A 17,809-nucleotide genomic window follows, 5' to 3' on the forward strand; every position below is an offset into this window, starting at 1 on the left:
TAACATATTTGTCTAGGTCACTCTACTTAAGTCTGCGGTTGGTGACTGGCTGTGTGGTACAGGCTAGTAAATTGACTGTCAGCCCTGGCTGGACTTTGAATCTGAGGCCCGAAGCTACTTTGTGTTGCTATGTAACACACGGAAGTCTCCCTAGTAATTAGGTTGATCTAAGAAGGGGTCCCACGTGGCGGCGTAGAGAAGCCAAAGCCACCATACTGCCGGGTATGGAGCGTGGGGTGGGTAGGTGGGCCTGTGTCTAAGGGTGTGTGTTGGGTCTCGGATGGGGACATCTGGGGCAAGGGGGGATGGCAGAGAAGCCCCCTTTCTTTTCCTTTGAAACAAAGATGGTGTTGTTGCTTCCAGAGAAAGAGGAGAGCTTTCCTGAAAGCCCCCAAACTTGAACTATGCTGATTGTGCAACAAGATTCTCCAGGGGAGAGATCTTGAATGACCCTTCCTCCACAGGTTGGCTTAATTGGATGCCAACAGAGCAGGATGAATTCTTAATCAGAACATGTTTTGTTTGCATAAAATGAATATTGTCGTAGTTCCACCTGTGTGTCCACAAAGTGGTCATGAGCAGTCACCAGTGGCTGACCTTGACAGGTTCCATGACAGAAATAATGAAGCCTGCTGGGTGACAATTATTACGTTTGCTAATTGTTTTGCATTTGCAGAGCATTAGACTGGAGTGAAATAGAGCCATGCACTCAGGCGGTTTGACCACAGGGAGAAGACGAGGCAGGCAGCTATGAAAAGCACAGAGTGCTTAATGAAAAAAAGGATAGCTCCCAGGAACAAATTCTACAAACAAATGCAAATGCAGATACATCTTTTTTAATCACTGGATTGAAAAAGTTGATTACTTCAAATTAGACCCACCAGGTGTTTTTGTTATAGGTAGCTAAGTGGGGAGATATGAATTTATCCTCTTAAAAAGTCCTAGTTATTTTATAACTGCGGGTAGAAAACTGAGCTAAAAGGATACAATGAAGAAAGCCACCAAGTTCAGAGGGAAATGGAGGAGAACCGCTTAGAAGCAAGAAGAGGAGAATATATAAGATGAAATCCTATTGAGTGTTGGCATTTCTGAAATTTTGACTGATGTACAAAGGATGTGATTTTATTTTTTTCTTCTAAGCAGCTTCTCACTGACATACTTTTAGATGATAAAAATTTTCCTTTCCTTCTCCTCAAAACCATGATTGAATTCCTGGTGCCTCCAGGCACAGGACTCGGCAACGAGAAAAACAGCACAGCTCCTTCCCCAAACCCCAAACAGGCTCAGCTGTGGGCCAAGGGTGCTTCTGTGATACAGTTTGGGAGACATCGGAAAGGCCTCTTCTCAAATTCTCTCTCATCTTCCTGAAATTTTCCCGTCTGAGATTCATTTCTTTGTATCTATCAATCACCTTGATCTTTCCAGCACTCTCTGCTTAAAACGTACACTCCTGGAAGAGATAATATCTTAGAACCGTTCACTTTTATCAGTCCTGTGGAGACTAAAGCCGGTGGAAGGCATTTTTTTTTTTTTTTTGAGAAATTAGCATTTGGAAAAGGGAAGAACTGGCACTGATAAGAGGTGGACGAGTCCATTTTTGTGGGTTCTACGATTCCAAAGAGAAGTTCCTCCTCTGGCTTAATTGATCTCCATCGCCACAAGTGCCTGGATCGCTCCTGCCCCCGCTGAAGTCAGCTGCAGTTTCAGCCTTTACATACTTACTGCCAGAAGCCCAGGCTAATGAAGACTATTGAATATACATGGGATGAACCTCTTACAGAAAACAAAATAGGTTCTCTCTTGCTGTCGCCTGTTAGTTTAGTTTCTGGGTTAGTGGTCCAGGACCCTGCTGGTTTCTTACGTAAGAAATTAGCTGTGGACTTCAAAAGGACCTCTGGCCAAGCATGCAAAATAGGGAACCAGATGACAAGTAGGTTCCTTGCCGGATGTGACTCAATTATACTAAACCAACTGTGCCTCCCAGAAGGACATGTGCGATCACAGCATAGAGGCTGTGCCTGTGTGGTTGTGAACTAATCAGTTTAAGCACGTCACACTTTGGAGGAGACAGACAACAGGAAGCTTTTCTTTAAATCTTTTTTTTTCCCCCCTGTGTATTCCTTCACCCATTAAGGGTCTGCTTTGTGGTAGGTCCCATAATCCAAGAGCACAGATGAAGCACTGCGTGAGATATGTTCTATGCAAATGGATGTACGATTAGGGAAGATAAACTATTTTACCATGAAGGTTAATAAAATAGTAACAGAAGGAGGAAAACTAGCAGGGAACAAAATATTGTAGAATTCAATATTTTGAACATGGGCCCCCGATGAGAAACCCCAGGAATAAGAAAGGGAAATGGGAAACTAAAAATTGGCCGACCCTTCCCTGGGAGATTGATTGTTAGGGGCTTCTATTAAATGAACTCTCCTGAGGCAACTTCTAACTTCTGTTGGGTCACTTACACTGAGTGTCCTCTAACTGGTAATAGTTGCAGTGGTAAAATACACCACCCTACACAGCTTGGAGCCGAGACCTCAAGGAAGCGTAGGGAGTGAAGTGAAGGGTGAGCGATACAATATTTAAAGGGGAAGCCCGGGAACTGGAGAAAGTCGAGGCAGGCCCTAGGGGAGGCAAGGAGCAAGTGAAAGGGGGTGGAGCAATGGGCAGGTGTCTGAGGCAGAAGGACGAATCCAGCATTTACGCCTAGGGAAAGCGGTCCAAAGTCAGCCTCAGATCAATGCAAAGCCCTTGAGATATTTTACAAGTCTTTACTTACATAGCTCATATCCCTGAATTCTGCTGAATACCTAAAATCAAACACTAAAGTGTCCAGTGACAGAAAACCGGGCTGATGGGCATGTATATTTAATGAGCATATACAAACCTTGGCCCCGTGCTCATCACTTGATCAACATTAAAGCCTTTTAAGGAAATGAAATCTACAGAGTTCACGGCCCACTGAGGGGAATGATGGCATGATTCTTTCTTCAGTGTGAATTTTATCAAGTATTGGAATCAAATTTGTAATGAAATTGTGTGAAGGGGCTTTTGTTTTTCTAAGTGACAGAAGCTGCTGAGTGCAGATTATCATTCCATACAGCATTTTCGGTAACACAACAAATTTGGCAAAGACTCATAGTAAAGCAGTAAGTTAAAAAAAATAAGTCCTTTGGTTAATATAATAAAATTTTATTTGAATGTCACTATTTCAGAATATGTAGAAAACTGTGTTATCACTGACTGGAAAATACATAACGCTGGACTTCAAGTGCTCCCAGAAGCTGTTAGCAGTGATGAAAACATTTGGATGTTCAGAACGAGGGAAGCTTTTCTGGGCTTTTCTTTAGCCCTCCCATGAGGCCTTTCTGCCGTCTTTCCCTCACACGCTCCATTATTTAAAATCCTGCTATGTTTGTTTTGCCCTCACCCTGGGAATCCTAAGCGGATTCGTTTGCGCGAGCTTCCTAAATTGCTCTGCAGATTACGATTCTATAGACTGTGTCTCTTCCTCCAGGTGGCCCTGACTCAGGGAGGGCTGGTGGGCAGGGTTCACAGGACTCTGCCAGCGTGAGGCTGGCTCACGCCGACACAGTCAGACCCGGTAATCTGCCTCCTGATCTGCTCACCTATAAAGCTGACCTGTTCTTTGGCACCCCCACCCCCTGCACTCATGGCTCCGACCGTCTCTGTCTCCCTCCTCTTCCTGGGCCCTCCCAGAGCCTGGGCAGCGAGGGGAAGAAGGCAGAGGAAGGGGTAAGAGGTGGAAGAAACTTAGTGTCATGCAGGGGAAACAGTCATGGCCTTGGAGTCTGAAGACCTACATTTGAGTCCCCACGCTGCCTGGTCAGTTAGAAGGTCCTGACTAGCCCCTCTGAGCCTCATTGGACAAATTGAGGGAGCCCCGACCGTGGGCTAGGCATTGAGTTTGGGACCGCAGAATCATCAGTGCCCTGGACTAGAAACCTTTACCCTCACGGAACGGACATTCCAGCAAGGGGAGCTGAAGATAAAACATAAGTGAACATATTACATAATAGGAGGTAGTAAGGAAGCTACAGAGAAAAAAACAGAAAGAAATAGCTGGGTAAAATAGATGGGGAGTAGATGGGAGGAATATAACCTCTTGGGGGGGGGTAGTGCAGGGCAGGGCCCCCTAACAAATCAACATCTGAGCAAAGGTGTGCGGGGAGTGAGGCGATAGGCCGCCTACGAATGGGTAAGAGCTTTCCACGTGGTGCAGGTCCAGAAACCGCAAAACAAACGCAGGAAAAGAAACCGTCGCTGCTGAGCCTTATCTGGGACTCAGAACAATGACCACAGCTACTCTGAAAAGGCTTCCTTCCTGTATGCCAGGACTAGGGTAGCATAAAGTCTCTGGCACGAATTTTCCATCTAAAATGCTTTCTATCGACTTCATGTCTACAAGCTGGTGCCAACTGACCTTCCTCCCAGAATGTGAAGGCTGACATCTTGACAAACGATGAGTCCTGGGGAAAGGGCCGTTTTCAATGTGAGTCTGTCTTGCTCCATGGCTCACTCTTGATGAATTTGTATCAGCATCGTGGCAGCACCTGTGGGGAGACGGTTCTCCACGGCTCTCTGACTTCCTGTTCCTCCAGAATATTTCCCAGCGACAGCAGCGACGGTGTCTCCATCAGGAGCAGAGGGCAGGCTGCCCGCCGCTTACCATAAACGACCCAGGTCTGTTAAGCTTGGGTTCCTTCCCTGTGCTGCAGCCCACCCCACCGCGTATGTCATCGCTTCAGGGCCCTCTGGCATCACCCTGTGGGGGTCTGGGCTCAGGCGCCCAGTGTCAGAAAATGGTGATATTCTGCCTGTTGCTATTATAGGGCATCTGGGACCTAAGGCTCTCGTGGCATTGGCCAGCTCCCATGAACACCGGGCAGGCGAACTTGGAAGATTTGCAAGTAAAGTAAAATCTAAGGCCCACCCTTCGGTCTTCTTATTGGAATGCAGGAGAGATTTTTTTTTAGTGTTAGGGTTTTTTTTTTTTAAAGATTTTATTTATTTATTTTAGAGAGGGGGAGGGAGAGAAACATCAATGTGCAGTTGCCTCTCATGTGCCCCTAGTTGGGGACCTGGCCTGCAACCCAGGCATGTGCCCTGACTGGGAATTGAACTGGCGACCCTTTGGTTCACAGGCCAGTGCTCGATCCACTGAGCCACGCCAGCCAGGGCTGCATGAAAGATTTTGTTAGAATGGGAGAACAAAGGAATTTAAACAATGATAAACCTCATAAATAAGCAATTGACGATTTTTGAAATCTACATTTTAACCTCCTTTGTCCTGGCTGAAGTACAAAATACCCAGATCATAAAATGGAAAATGGAAAAGATAGTTCATTAATTGTCCGGCACTGCCGCAAAGAGACGGTCTATCTTGAGTAGCTGGTCTGTTAGGCAATTAGTTGGAAACCCAGATGGTAAAACTTGTGAATTTCCCAGACTGCCAATGGAAATCTTGTTTCCATTTTAAAGCACTTTTTCTTTTCCTCTCTCTTAAACTATAGGGATGCCTCTTCCCTAGAAAGGTCAGACTTCGGGAAGCACGTGACATTTAAATAATCTGAAAGGTTAGCGCCCTCGAGTGGGCACACGGCCCGGGCCGGGTCAGGGAGTCCAGCTGAATGGAATGACTGAAGGCTGCTCCACAGCTGGACATGCGATCGATCTGGAGGACCAATGGAGGCAAGTCTGACAGCTCGGTGTTAAGACTGACATTTGTCCAAGGTCTCTGAGGGGCAAGGCGTTTCAAGAACAAAACCTTCTCAGCAAACCACACATTTGCAGGAATCCACCACATGCCCATCAGCAAACCCCCACTGAAGGAATCACATACTGCCTGTCCAACCCTTTCCTTCGATGAGGGGATCAGCACCCCGGAAGACATAGGTATGATTACTACCCTAGTTCTTTGAGAGAACCTGTTCATAGGGAATACACCTTAAATCCCCTATATTTAGCTGAATTCCTCTTTCATGCTTTATACAGCATTGTTATAATTTATCTCCAGGCACTTCCCCAAGGAAGTCTAGAGTGGCTATTCATTCTTAAATCATCCGAAGGTGCTTTACAAACTGCACCTACATTCAGTAGCTACTAAAATGTTGCCATTTATAAACATGGAAGAAAAAATTCATGGCTGCACTAACATTGCCAAACAGACCATTTTCAATACTTACTGAAATATTTTTAAATAAGAAATTTAGGGAAAAAACTCTTTGCAAAAATGTTCGCTTTTTTTATCCCAAGGTTATTCAATAATATAACTTGTGGTGATAAAGTAACTGGAGGAATCTCAAGGGAGTCAAAAGGGAAAATACATTAAAGAAATAAAAAGGGATTGAAGTAGACATAGCACCAAAAACACAAGCAACAGAAAAAAAAAAACCCAGATCAATTGGACCTCACCAAAATTAAACTTATATGCGTCTAAGGACATTATCAAAGTACAATGATAACCTATAAATGGGAGAAACTATTTGCAAATCATGTCTGAAAGTTTCAATAGTGTAAAAACTCCTGAAACTCAACAAAAGGAACATCCCAGTTAACTGGGCAAAGGCCTTGCATGAACACAGAAGACAGACAACGGCCAGCAAGCACAGGCGATGACATCAGTCGCCGGGGAGACGCGAATTAGAGCCACAGTGAGATCCCACTTCACACTGCTGGGATGGCTAGCATGGAAACCAGAAACTAAAAGGCTTTGCTGATGGAAAACGGAACTCGCCTACTTTGCTGATGGGAATGTAAAATGTTGCAGTTACTGTGGGAAACGTTTGGCAGTGCCTCAAAAACTAAACAGAGAATTGCCATGTGACCCAGCAATTTCACTCCTCGGCAGATAAAAGAACTGGAAACAGGACCAGAACGAAGCCTTGTGGGCCGATGTTTATCTCGGCCTCATTCACAACAGCCAAAAGATGGAATTGACCCAAGTGTCCATCAGCAGACACTTCGATACACAAAATGTACACAGAATGAACTGTTATTTAGTTGTCAAAAGGAATGAAGCTTTGATACATGCTATAATAGAGATGAACTTCGCAAACATGCTAAGTGAGGTGAGCCAGGCGCAAAAGGACAAATATCATTCCACTTATGTAAAATATCTAGAGTGAGCAACCTCACAGAGAAAGTAGATCAGGGATTACCAGGGGCTGAGGTAGGAGGAAATGGGGAGTAACTGCTTAATGGTTAGAGTTTTGTTTGGGGTATCACGTCAGGAGATAGACAGTGGTGATAGTTACACAAGATCGTAAATGATACTTCAAAATAGCTCAAATGGCAAATTTGTTATGTTGCAACAAAAATTCTAAAACTGCATGTTTGTATCCGTGATTTAAAAACAAAATGCAACTTATCAATTGATCAAATAAAAGCTTCCTTAACAGAAAAAAGTGAAGAAATTACCCAACTAAATATACCTGAGGTAATTATAGACGAATGAAACCAAATATAGACTACTGTAGGAACAGAATAAAATAAAGCACATCAAATGCTAATTTACTGTTTTTTTAAAAAAACTTATTTATTGATTTTTAGAGAGAGAGAGAGAGAGAGAAAGGGAGCAAGAGAAACACCGATTTGTTGTTCCACTTATTTACAAACTCATTGGTTGCTTCTTGTATGTGCCCTGACTGGGGATTGAACCTGCAACCTTGGTGTATCAAGACAACACTAACCAACTAAGCTACCCAGCCAGATACTCTTTCCTTCAGATTATTGTTTTGAATATACTACTTTATTAGTCAAAACTAGAAACAGAATTGGGAGAATGACTACTATATTTTAGCGTTATTCCAACATGAGTATGGCTCGCAGACATTGAAATCATAATTATGGAGCCCATATGGAAAAATGGAAATTATTGATAACTAGCTTAGGATTTCAGTAATCTAAGCTTCTCACATTAATACAGTGTTATGTGAAAATATCAGAATACAGAATAGCAGAAAGGATGTTATCGTTGTTGAAATCCATTGTATGTGGGGGACAAATCGTAAGAACAAAAATGGTTCTAGGATTAAAGTATTTCAAATGCTATTGCTTTATTCAATTTTTTTATAAAAAGGAAAAAATGAAAAATAGTGGTTGGCTCAATACCTCGCATCTCCATTAGTATAATGACCTACTGTGCAAAGTAACTTTGGAGTTTTGAGGCAGATTTTCATGATCCTGGAGCTGTTTCAGTTACATTCCATTTTAAACTGAAGACTTTTCATGCCCAAACTGGGCTACAATGAATGCTAGTAGAGCTAAGCGAGGGATTTCAAGGTAAGTTCGACTCCTGTGAAGTTTTGCTTGGGATCTCACTAACTATTCTCCTTTAATACCGACGTCAGGGATCAGGTTATACAGACTGGACAATGAGCTGAGGTACTGGGAGTCCAAGCTCCTCATTGTACAAACGAGGAAACTGACCTGCTGCGCTCTCTTGCCGACAAAGTCAGAAAGCTCGGGTGGCCTGGCTCCTAACGCTCCTCCAGAGCAGCTTCTGACCACGTGCCGAGCTCTGCGTGGCCGTGCGTCACAGACAGAGGGGCTTGCACTGGGAGCTGTAATTCAAATGGTGTGAGTGTGCTGCTGTCTAATCTATACTGAATCACCTAAACCCATCGTCCCTTCTCTCCTCCCTCCCTCTCAACTTTTAGAATCTTTTACATTGTGAGAATTATTTCAGCTTCTCAGTAACTGAACTTTAGTACATGCTTAAAGCTGAATGTCAAAAAAAACTTGCAAATAAAACTATGAATGCAGCCTGACTCCAATTTCTTATTCTATCCTTGTGAAAAAACCTGTGAAATGCTTGTAAATGAGAAAAGGCCAGTTTTGACCTAAAAAAACAAGGGAAACAATCACAAAGACTTGCATTCTTTGTGATGGCTATCTACCCAATTCTTGACGCAGGGGCTGGTTTAATGCAGGACGCCTTCCGTCCACTGGTCCTCTCTGGTCTGACGCCACTGCAGTCTCCTTTCAGGTGGTTGAGCTCCTGGCTGGGTTGCTAGCAATTGTCTGCTCTGCATTCAACCCTTATAGAATAAGAAACAAGCAAATCATCCTGAAAACAGACTGCTTGGCATTACTCTTTCTCCGGGGTCAATGATTTAGTTGACTCACCCGAGAGCCAACCCCATTTCTAAAGAACAACAAACTACTAGTTTACTCCCCAGAGAGGCAGACAGACTGGCAGTATAGATGCACCGCAGATTTTGGTCAAGCCAGGAAGAGGTTTCAGGGCCCATCTTTGCACTTTGACACCCACCTTGCTCTGAACGTGACATTGAAGGTCCGACGGAGACACGGAAACAGAATCCCTTGCTACTAGAAAAGAAGCATCTTTGTTCACAGGCTTGCTGACAGTTTGGGGTATTGAGGCCTAACCGTAGAAAATGGAGTTAGAGAGCTACAAAGGATTATCAAACTGTAATTTAATTCTAGCCAAATCTCACATGAGGCCTGATTTTTCCTAAATTATTTCAAAAGAGCTCCCGGGAAATTACCTTAGTTGTATCTTTCATTTTTCCTCTTAGATTCTGGTGATGTGTCATTGGTGGGCAGTAGCATCTTTAAAAGATTGTGGTGCTCGTTGGCATGGGAGAAAGTACCTTGTTACCTCAACTGATGTGGAGTAAAACCCACTCCACACAATAACACTCTTAAACTTAGTTTCTACACCAAAGAGAATGTGAGAAGAGATTATAGAGGGTCAAGGCCAAGGCACCTGCTTAAGAAAACTGGGATTGGCTCATTAATGGGCGGTTTTGCAAGCATGTATTCGGTGCCCAGGCTAGTGGTGAGGAGCTCCAAGACCAGTGAGACCTGGCCCGCCCTGCCTGGGAGGTGAGAGACCTGGAGGGCTGTGTGTTTGGTCTGCCCGCCCTGTGGACTACTTGTGGAAGAGCTGACACAGTTTCTTGCAAATATGTGGACATGCAATGTACGAATCTGAAATTTTAAGACATATCTATGCAATGCAGCCTACGAGAATATACATGGAAAATCTATCCAGAATCGAAACTGATAGCAGAGGCGGTGCTTCCTGGGCTTCCCCTCCATCCCTCTGAGTCGGATTATCTGGGAACAGTCCCTAGGAACGCACGTCGCCCAGGGATTCTAGCGTACTTCCCGTGTTTCTCTATAGGAAGGTCATCATCACCAGAAACAACGCCGGGTCTCGTCCCACAGTGCAATTGTCTTCAGGTAGGGGTCGCTATTTTTGTTATTTCACACTGTTTCAGAAACTAGTCCGAACATGCTTATTACGGTCAATTAGAAAATATGTTTCGCTTGCAGCATTCAGGCTCATTCTCAGAGTCTTCCATTCACTTTTCTTTAACACTCTTACAAATGGTTTAGCAAACGTGAAGGAAATACCTCAGAACAGGCAGTCCACTGCGTGCTAGGGCAGGTCACTGAGGGGAGGGCTGGTAACGGGAGTTCCGAAGGTCACAACCGGAATCTAAAAGGTCCCCATTACCCCGAGGAACAGCCCCTATTAACAGTGTTGCTGTAATTGCTTTCACTGTCATGAGACATACAAACATTCAAAAATGAAACCTCATTAATATAAGGAAAATATTTCCTGCCTGAATTAATCAGGCTGTCCCCTGCTGAGTTTAAAGCACCACGTTATGAGAAGACAAACGTGTGTCTTTTAGCTTTTGCCGGAAGTTAGAGCGTGAATTTCTCACGGTGTATGTCTCTCATTCTTCGCTTCTGTCTAGGACTAGCTTCTCCAAACCTGTTTCTATGGAAACAGGCTTTAAATCTATGAAAATCCTGGAAAAGCTACCGTAGAGATGTTTATCCACACGTCTATTTGCTGTACTTTGCCAGGTGAGGTCTGATATGCAAAAAAGTGGGTCACAAGTAGACATATTCCTTTAAAGATGACTTGCCGTGGGGGGCGGGGATCAGGGAATCTACCAAGGATTTTCAGGAAACTGTTTTTCTCCTCCATTTATGTCCTTCTCCCTTCCTTCTTTTTCTTTCTCCTTTTTTTTCATTCATTCATTTTATTGAGTCTGTCAATGAATACAACTGAGCTCCCACATGCGGTTAAACACACACACTCTCTTTTTTCTCCTACGCGGGTTAAGGGGACACACTAACCAGCAGGGGTACTGTCTTCAAGGCTGTCCAGGGGGCACACCTGTTAAAACAGATAGGATGATGGAAGGTTTGGTGCCTTTGCGTGGTGAGCATTCAGCATGCAGTGGCTCGGCATGCTTCTGAGAATGATGGTGCCTGAGTGCGATGGCTGGTCACACAGCGGAACGCTGGCAGATGTGACCAGGAGCGTGCTGGGGAGTCAGGGAAGCTGGGGAATGTGGAAGGAACCTCTCCTTCCCGTTGAGTAGACAGACCACGGGCACACGGTTTGTACCACACCACGGGCGTTTACCAGGGGTTCAGAGCCAGTGCCCAAGACGGAGTTAGATACGACAGCCAGCCCACCAAATGCCACAAATGACGATCAACTTTATTCTAGACAGGGCTGAATGTCTTTCATGGGGTGAAACGAAATTTTAATGAGCAACGTCCCTTGCTTTACCAAATAGATGAGGTAACGCTGTATCAGAAGAGTGAAGGATGCCTGCGAGTTAGATGGGCCTTTGGTTTCTGTATCAGCTGGGTGGTTGCTGAAGTTCCTACATCAAATGTATACACCAGGCATTATCGTTGAATCAAGTGAACAGTGGGAATTAACTCGGTCATGTTTTACCCTTTTGAGTGTGACCTGTAAATGTGGTCACTTACATAAATCTTTACAATGGTTCATTTGGGAGTTAAAAAGGAATAGGAGGGCTTCTGGTCACAATGGCAGAGCAGGTAAACGCGTACTCGCCTCCTCCCACAGCTTCGTCAAAATGACAATTAACTACAGACCGACCATCATTCAGGACCAGCTGAACAGAAGTCTCACAACTAAGGATACACAGGAGCAGCCTCACTGAAACTGGAAAGAGGGGCGGAGATGCGGAATAAGCTAGTCCCGCACCCACAAGTGGCAGATAAAAGTCAGGAGGCATATCTTGGCTTTAGAGGTGCCCCCTGAGGAGGTCCCAGCCCCACACCAGGCTCCCCGGCCTGGGGTTCCTGTGCCGGGAACAGAGTCCCCATAACTTCTGGCTGCAAAAACCAGTGAGAATTGAGGCTGAGTGAGACAGAGGGCTCTGGAGTCCTAGGCAGTTCCTCTTAAAGCGCCTGAGCGTGGACTTACACAGACTCACTGCCTCTGACCTTGAGTGCTAGTGCAGCTGCTCAAAAGGCACCAGGGACCTTTGGGGAGAAACCGGATTGTCTGGCACCGTGGTGAGAGCTGGAGGGTGCCAGACAGCAGTGCTGGCAGCAGCCATTGTTCCTGTTCAGAGCCCTCCTCCACAAAGCTGGCAGGCGGGTGCTGTGTCTGCGTGTCCATCACACTGGCTATCTGGCTTCCCCCGACCCTGGTGACGCCCCGAGACCCTGCCCAACCCAACTTGCTGGCCCACCCAAGCTGTTTCCAGTGGCTTTTCCATACGAATGGCCTGTCTTGGCTCATGATTAAGGCTTTCCTAAAAATTCTCAAATAAGCAGCATCTGGCCTCTGAGTGCCCTGTACCTCTCGCTAAGTGGCCCCAGGCCCAGCACTACCAGCAACCAACATTCTGAAGGTCTTTTGAAAACTTAGATAATGTCAAGCATTAATAACTATTCTTGAGGGCACATTCTAACAGGAATTGGGCAAGAAGGTTCTTTCCACCTTCATACCCCAATAGTCCTAATTCCAGAAATCAAGTACCAATTTAAAAAATATCTACGAGGACAGCCTAGAAACTAAATTTAGGAAGCTATTTTAAAGTGCTGGGGCACTTCATGATTCTTGACTCCTTGTGGCTAAAACAAAGGCTGTTACCCTCAACCAAGCAAAGGCCCAGAAAACAGGGAAAGGTCAGAAAGTACCACCTTCAGGAATGAAAACCGAGACGGACTTGAATTAAAATGGGTGAAATTATTCGTTGGCAGAAATCTTTCTAGAAGTGACTTTCTAGAAGAAAGGTTTGAGGATGTTTCTGATAAAAACACGTCTCTCTGTTTATCCAAGATTCTCTAAAAGTCAGCCAGCACCTATGCCATAACCAATATAAGCAAGTACTGACCTTGGAACTGCAATATAGTATGGAATAGATTATTTTGATGACTGAGATGAAGTATTGAAAAAGCGTCTGATAGCTGAGAAATCTTCAGTGGTATTTCAGTACTGTCCAGGGGAAGGAGGTTCGAATTCTAGACAACTGGTCTTGCTTATTTAGAGGTAAACATCCCTAGAGTGGAAAAGGGCAATTCATCGCTCTAATAAAGTTATAAAAATATCCTCTAAAGGGCTTTGGAGCTCATATATTTCAATCTCTTGTTTCTCAACTATATGGTAATGTCTTTCTTCCACATTATTTTCTCTTCTTGGAAAATTCTGTCTCATTCTCCATTTTCCCCACTTCTGTTCATGTTTCAAAGCTCAACTCAAACATCTCCATCTTCATACACCCCCCCCTCATCCCCACCTCTGCTGAGTTCTTTGCATTTTTTTGTACTTGAATTTTTGTCTCTTTAATATGTTATTTGTATTGTGTTTTTCCTTACCATTTATCCCCTTTATACCACCCCTCCCCCACCACAATCACCGCACTATTGTCCGTGTCCGTGAGTCCTTTTTCTTTTTTGCTTGGTCCCTCCACCCGACCCCTCCCTCCCCGAGCTGTCAGCCTGCTGCTCTCTATCTGTGAGTCTGTTGCAGTGGCGAAGTCTGTTTTCCATTATAGTTGGTCTTTCTCCGTCAGACTGTAAGCTTTTTGCTGTGTGTTTGTATTTTAACTCATGTTTTAAAAATAGTTTGAAAGGTATGCATCGTATCCCCTGCTAAGTGCCTGTACCGTCACTCACTCTTCACTGGGCCCCTCAAAGGCTTGCACGGTAGCTGCATGTTGCTGTTTTCTCTGGCCGTCTGCGAGGATCGCCCTCCCAGGAAGGACTGCCTTGCAGGTGAGGGGATCCAGCAAGATGGGCGCATGACACCTATGTACTAAATTAGTCAGGTTACTGGAATTGGTCCAATGTGAGTCCACTTCCCTGAGTAAGGTCATCCCTGGATAAAGGAAAAGAGAAATCTGAGCTTGCAAAGTTGAGGCCTGGACTGTAGAGTGTGAAGACCGCGCCAATGACACGTGCAATGATGAGGTCCTTCCTGGGAGACCCGTGGGCCATCCAGGGGAGATGTCACACCCCTTCTCAGAGCAGTTTTAAAAAGCCAAGTTCACGGGAAACTACCCTGAGAAGCTCTGTGCAGTCCAACATGAGAGAACCTAGCTTAAAGTACAGTGATTCTTGCTCACATTCCAAATAAGTCTTAAAATCTCAAACCAAAGCTCACCAGCTGGGGGGAGGGGGGAAATGCACCAACATCTCCCTCTTACCAACCCTATTATACAGGCATTTATCATAAGCACCAGGTGTTTGGCATACAGTAAAAAAATGAAAGTAGCCTCTTTTTATATAAGTCTTTGCTTTCCCCGTGCTGTGAAAGCCTATCTGAACATCGCTGTTTGAAAGCAAGCACGTAAGGAAATAAACTTCCTTAAAGGAGCTTTCAGGTTCGGACTCGGGAATGGACTTGGGGATGCAAGTGTTCCTGGATGGGTGTCGGCTATGAACTACTTTGGGCTCAAGATGAAGTATAACTTTTTATCTTGTTTTTCATGTCTTGTTCTCTGGAAACTCATGATCTGGTGGGGGAATACACATGACATGATACATGGGAAGGTTATATATGGAAGGACTGATTACAGAGGAACCAAAGCAGGGCAAGTACCTAATCCTTAGAGAGAAGGGGTAAGTGGAGAAGGCTTCCTGGAGGCGGTGATGTCAAAAGAAAAACAGAAATTAGCTAGGCAAGGAGATGAGAAAGAATATGAAGCAGAAGATAGAAAAATATAGGTGAAATGACATGGGAATTATGGGCAAATTATTAGAGCTGGAGAACAGATTGTGAGGCAAAGGGGTAGGACAGACAAAGACGTGTGGGTGAGGACCACGGCTACGGGAGCCTCGTCTCTCATTTAAGGATCTGTAATCTACTGGCCCAAAAGTCATCCCAGGTGTTCCAAGAGGAGAGCGATTTAGTTAAATCTGTGTGTCATACAGCTGACCTTTGTGACAAGGTGAAGAATGACAACAAAAAGCCTGTAGATGGAAAAATGTTTACAGTAGCACGGGAGAGAGAGGGCGGGGATTGGATGGAAGCAGTAGAGTGATGCAGGAAATAGCTAGCATGTGCAAGCTGAAGGCCTGTCCGTGACCCGGAGGTGGACATGAGGGAGGGCAGGAGTCGATCCTGGGTGTCTGGTGCCTGAGTACACACGAACCCCATATTCTAAGGTGGATATCTCAAGAGGCGGAATGGCAGACGATGAGTGCGGCTTTCTTTAGAATGCACCTGGGGTTCCTGTGGGACTCCTGGCTAGAAGGTGCATCAGATAGCTGCACGTGTGAGTCTGAAGCCCCTGGGAACAACACTGTAGGCCGGAATATAGATCGATCAGCTCACCAGTGTTCTGCTAATAGCCGAATCCATGGAAATGGAAGCAACCCAGCAAAGGAAGGTAGAATAAAAAGTGAGCATGTGGAGACTGGGCCTCTAGAGAATACCACCACTTACAGAGTCAGAGGAAAAGCAACAGAGGATGATCAGAGAAGGAAGGGAAGAAATCGAGGAAGGAGACGGTTTGGAAGAGGAGAGACCAATGTGCAGAATTAATTAAATGCATAAGAGGATAACAAGGAATGATGAAAAATATGCACACACATATAGACCCATAAAATATTTTGGTGGAATCAAGATAGCATCCAAGCGCACGTGTCTGTACTACCTCCCTCCTGAAGTTCCAGTTAGTGATGACAAAGGATTAGATGCATCGATCAGAACAAATTACAACAACCTGGGGAAAGAAAAAGGCTCTCTTCTCATTAGTATTTCAGAAACGATGGAGGAATCTTTGGAAGACTGACAGAAGATGGGACCTGGTTTATAGAGCAACAGCATTTGAAGGAAGGGGCCAACAGCCATAAAAGAAAAAACTGCAGCCAAGGTCGGTAGGGTCCAGGGTGGTGGTGGGGTGGGGGAGGGGTGGGTGGGGTGGGGACAGCTTGTATATCAAAGGGTGTGCATGTAGAAGGGGACAGAGGGAGGGGTACTCTCAAAGGGATGAAGTCTGAGGGACACCTCCAGAGCCTGCAGGCTCCTGACAGCCCAAGGCAGGGAGTGGGCGGGAGGGCCAAGCATGTGGACCCCAGTCCTCGGCTTTAAATGGCCAGAAGCAACATATGTCCCAGTCCCGTTCCTCCTCCCCCTCTTCCTCCCACTGGAAAGAATGACGAGCCAAAGAGCAAAGGCCCTCCTAGCCCACAAGGCAGGCCAAGTCAACAGTCCGCCCAAGGCTAGAGCGTGTCTTCTCCATCGCCGGGTCCCTTCACTGTTCTCACCAGGACCCAGGGACCACGGAGGGTGCACGCTACTAGCTGTTGTTTTGTTCAGCATGCTGTCCCCCAGCCATGGCCAGAGTCTGCCATGCGGAGACAAGTCAGCTGTCACTCTGCCTGGATCATTAACCAGCCTCTTACTCACGGGCGAGCCTCCTGAAGGACAGCCTGCCCTCCAAGAGCAGAGACTCCTGTGATGTGAGGCTCCTACATGTGGTCAGGCAGGGGGGTGACCCTAAATTCTGCTGCACCTGTGGGCAGGAAGGGAAAGGACTGCTGCACTCAGAGGGCAAGCGAAAGAGGTGGCAGAGCACAGAGTGGCCCTGCAGAGCCTTTGTTTTGGGGCAGCTCTCTGGGGCCAAAGGCTGGCAGTCTCTCTCCCCGTGGCTGGGAGCAGCTGCACCTGGACACTGGCCTCCTCCCCGGCAGGCTGCGCAGAGCCTGGAGCTCCCTCCTGGAGCGCTGGGTAGGAGAACTCAGTGTGGCTGTGCAGAAAGACCGAGAAAGGGGGAAGGCAATTTCACTGCACCCAGGGGAGCAAACGTGGAGCTAGAGAAGCCGAGGGGAAGGGCCATTAGACGAATTCTTCCCCAGGCTCCTTCTGCATCCTGGGAGGTTAGGGGCTCACCAACAACGAGGTCCCCAAGCAGTACAGAGAGACGGGTTGCCTGATGGATCCCTGACACCTACCCCTTAGGCTGACTCCTGGCAGCAAGCGAGGCGGGCAGAAACCTGCCAGGCCCCAGAGGAGAGGGTCCCAGGCAGGCTCTGCAGACACTCTGCTTCAGGCGGTGGAGCTGGCCGCACGCCTCTGAGAAAGGCCAACAGAACACCATCTGGTTCCCGGCCGATTTCATACAGTTGATCTATTTCGTATTTTTCTAAGCACTGTCTTCAGAAGATATGGTATGATAGAGAAATGAAACACATGTATTTAATGGTTGTTCCTTTTGGACCTAAATGTGCATTAATTTTTTAAACCCTGAGTGTTAAGATTTTTAGTAGTTATATTTGTTTACATATATTCACTTCATTCCATATACAATTTGAGGCTGCTCACACACTCCAAAAAAAAGAAAAGAAAAACAGGACCAAAAAAAGTACATAGGTATGCCAGCCAAAAGGTCGAAAGGGTTGATTTATAAAGTTACACACAATCCCCCCCAAAAAGCAATTACTTTTTTCTGATAGAAGTTGGGTTTCTAAAACTCATATAAGAAGCAAATGAAAATGGTCGGAAAAAGTCTTAAAAAGAAGGAAA

The 17,809-nt window shown here is 45.6% G+C and overlaps 1 protein-coding gene across 3 annotated transcripts in view; it reads right to left on the reverse strand.

The window, feature by feature from the left end:
• The window catches only part of HTR2A (5-hydroxytryptamine receptor 2A), a 41,891-nt gene that overhangs the window by 15,143 nt on the left and 8,939 nt on the right, over positions 1 to 17,809 (reverse strand). The window lies entirely within an intron of this gene.

Source organism: Desmodus rotundus, chromosome 13 (genome assembly GCF_022682495.2).
Source record: "Desmodus rotundus isolate HL8 chromosome 13, HLdesRot8A.1, whole genome shotgun sequence".
In the NCBI taxonomy this organism is placed as follows: Eukaryota; Metazoa; Chordata; class Mammalia; order Chiroptera; family Phyllostomidae; genus Desmodus; species Desmodus rotundus.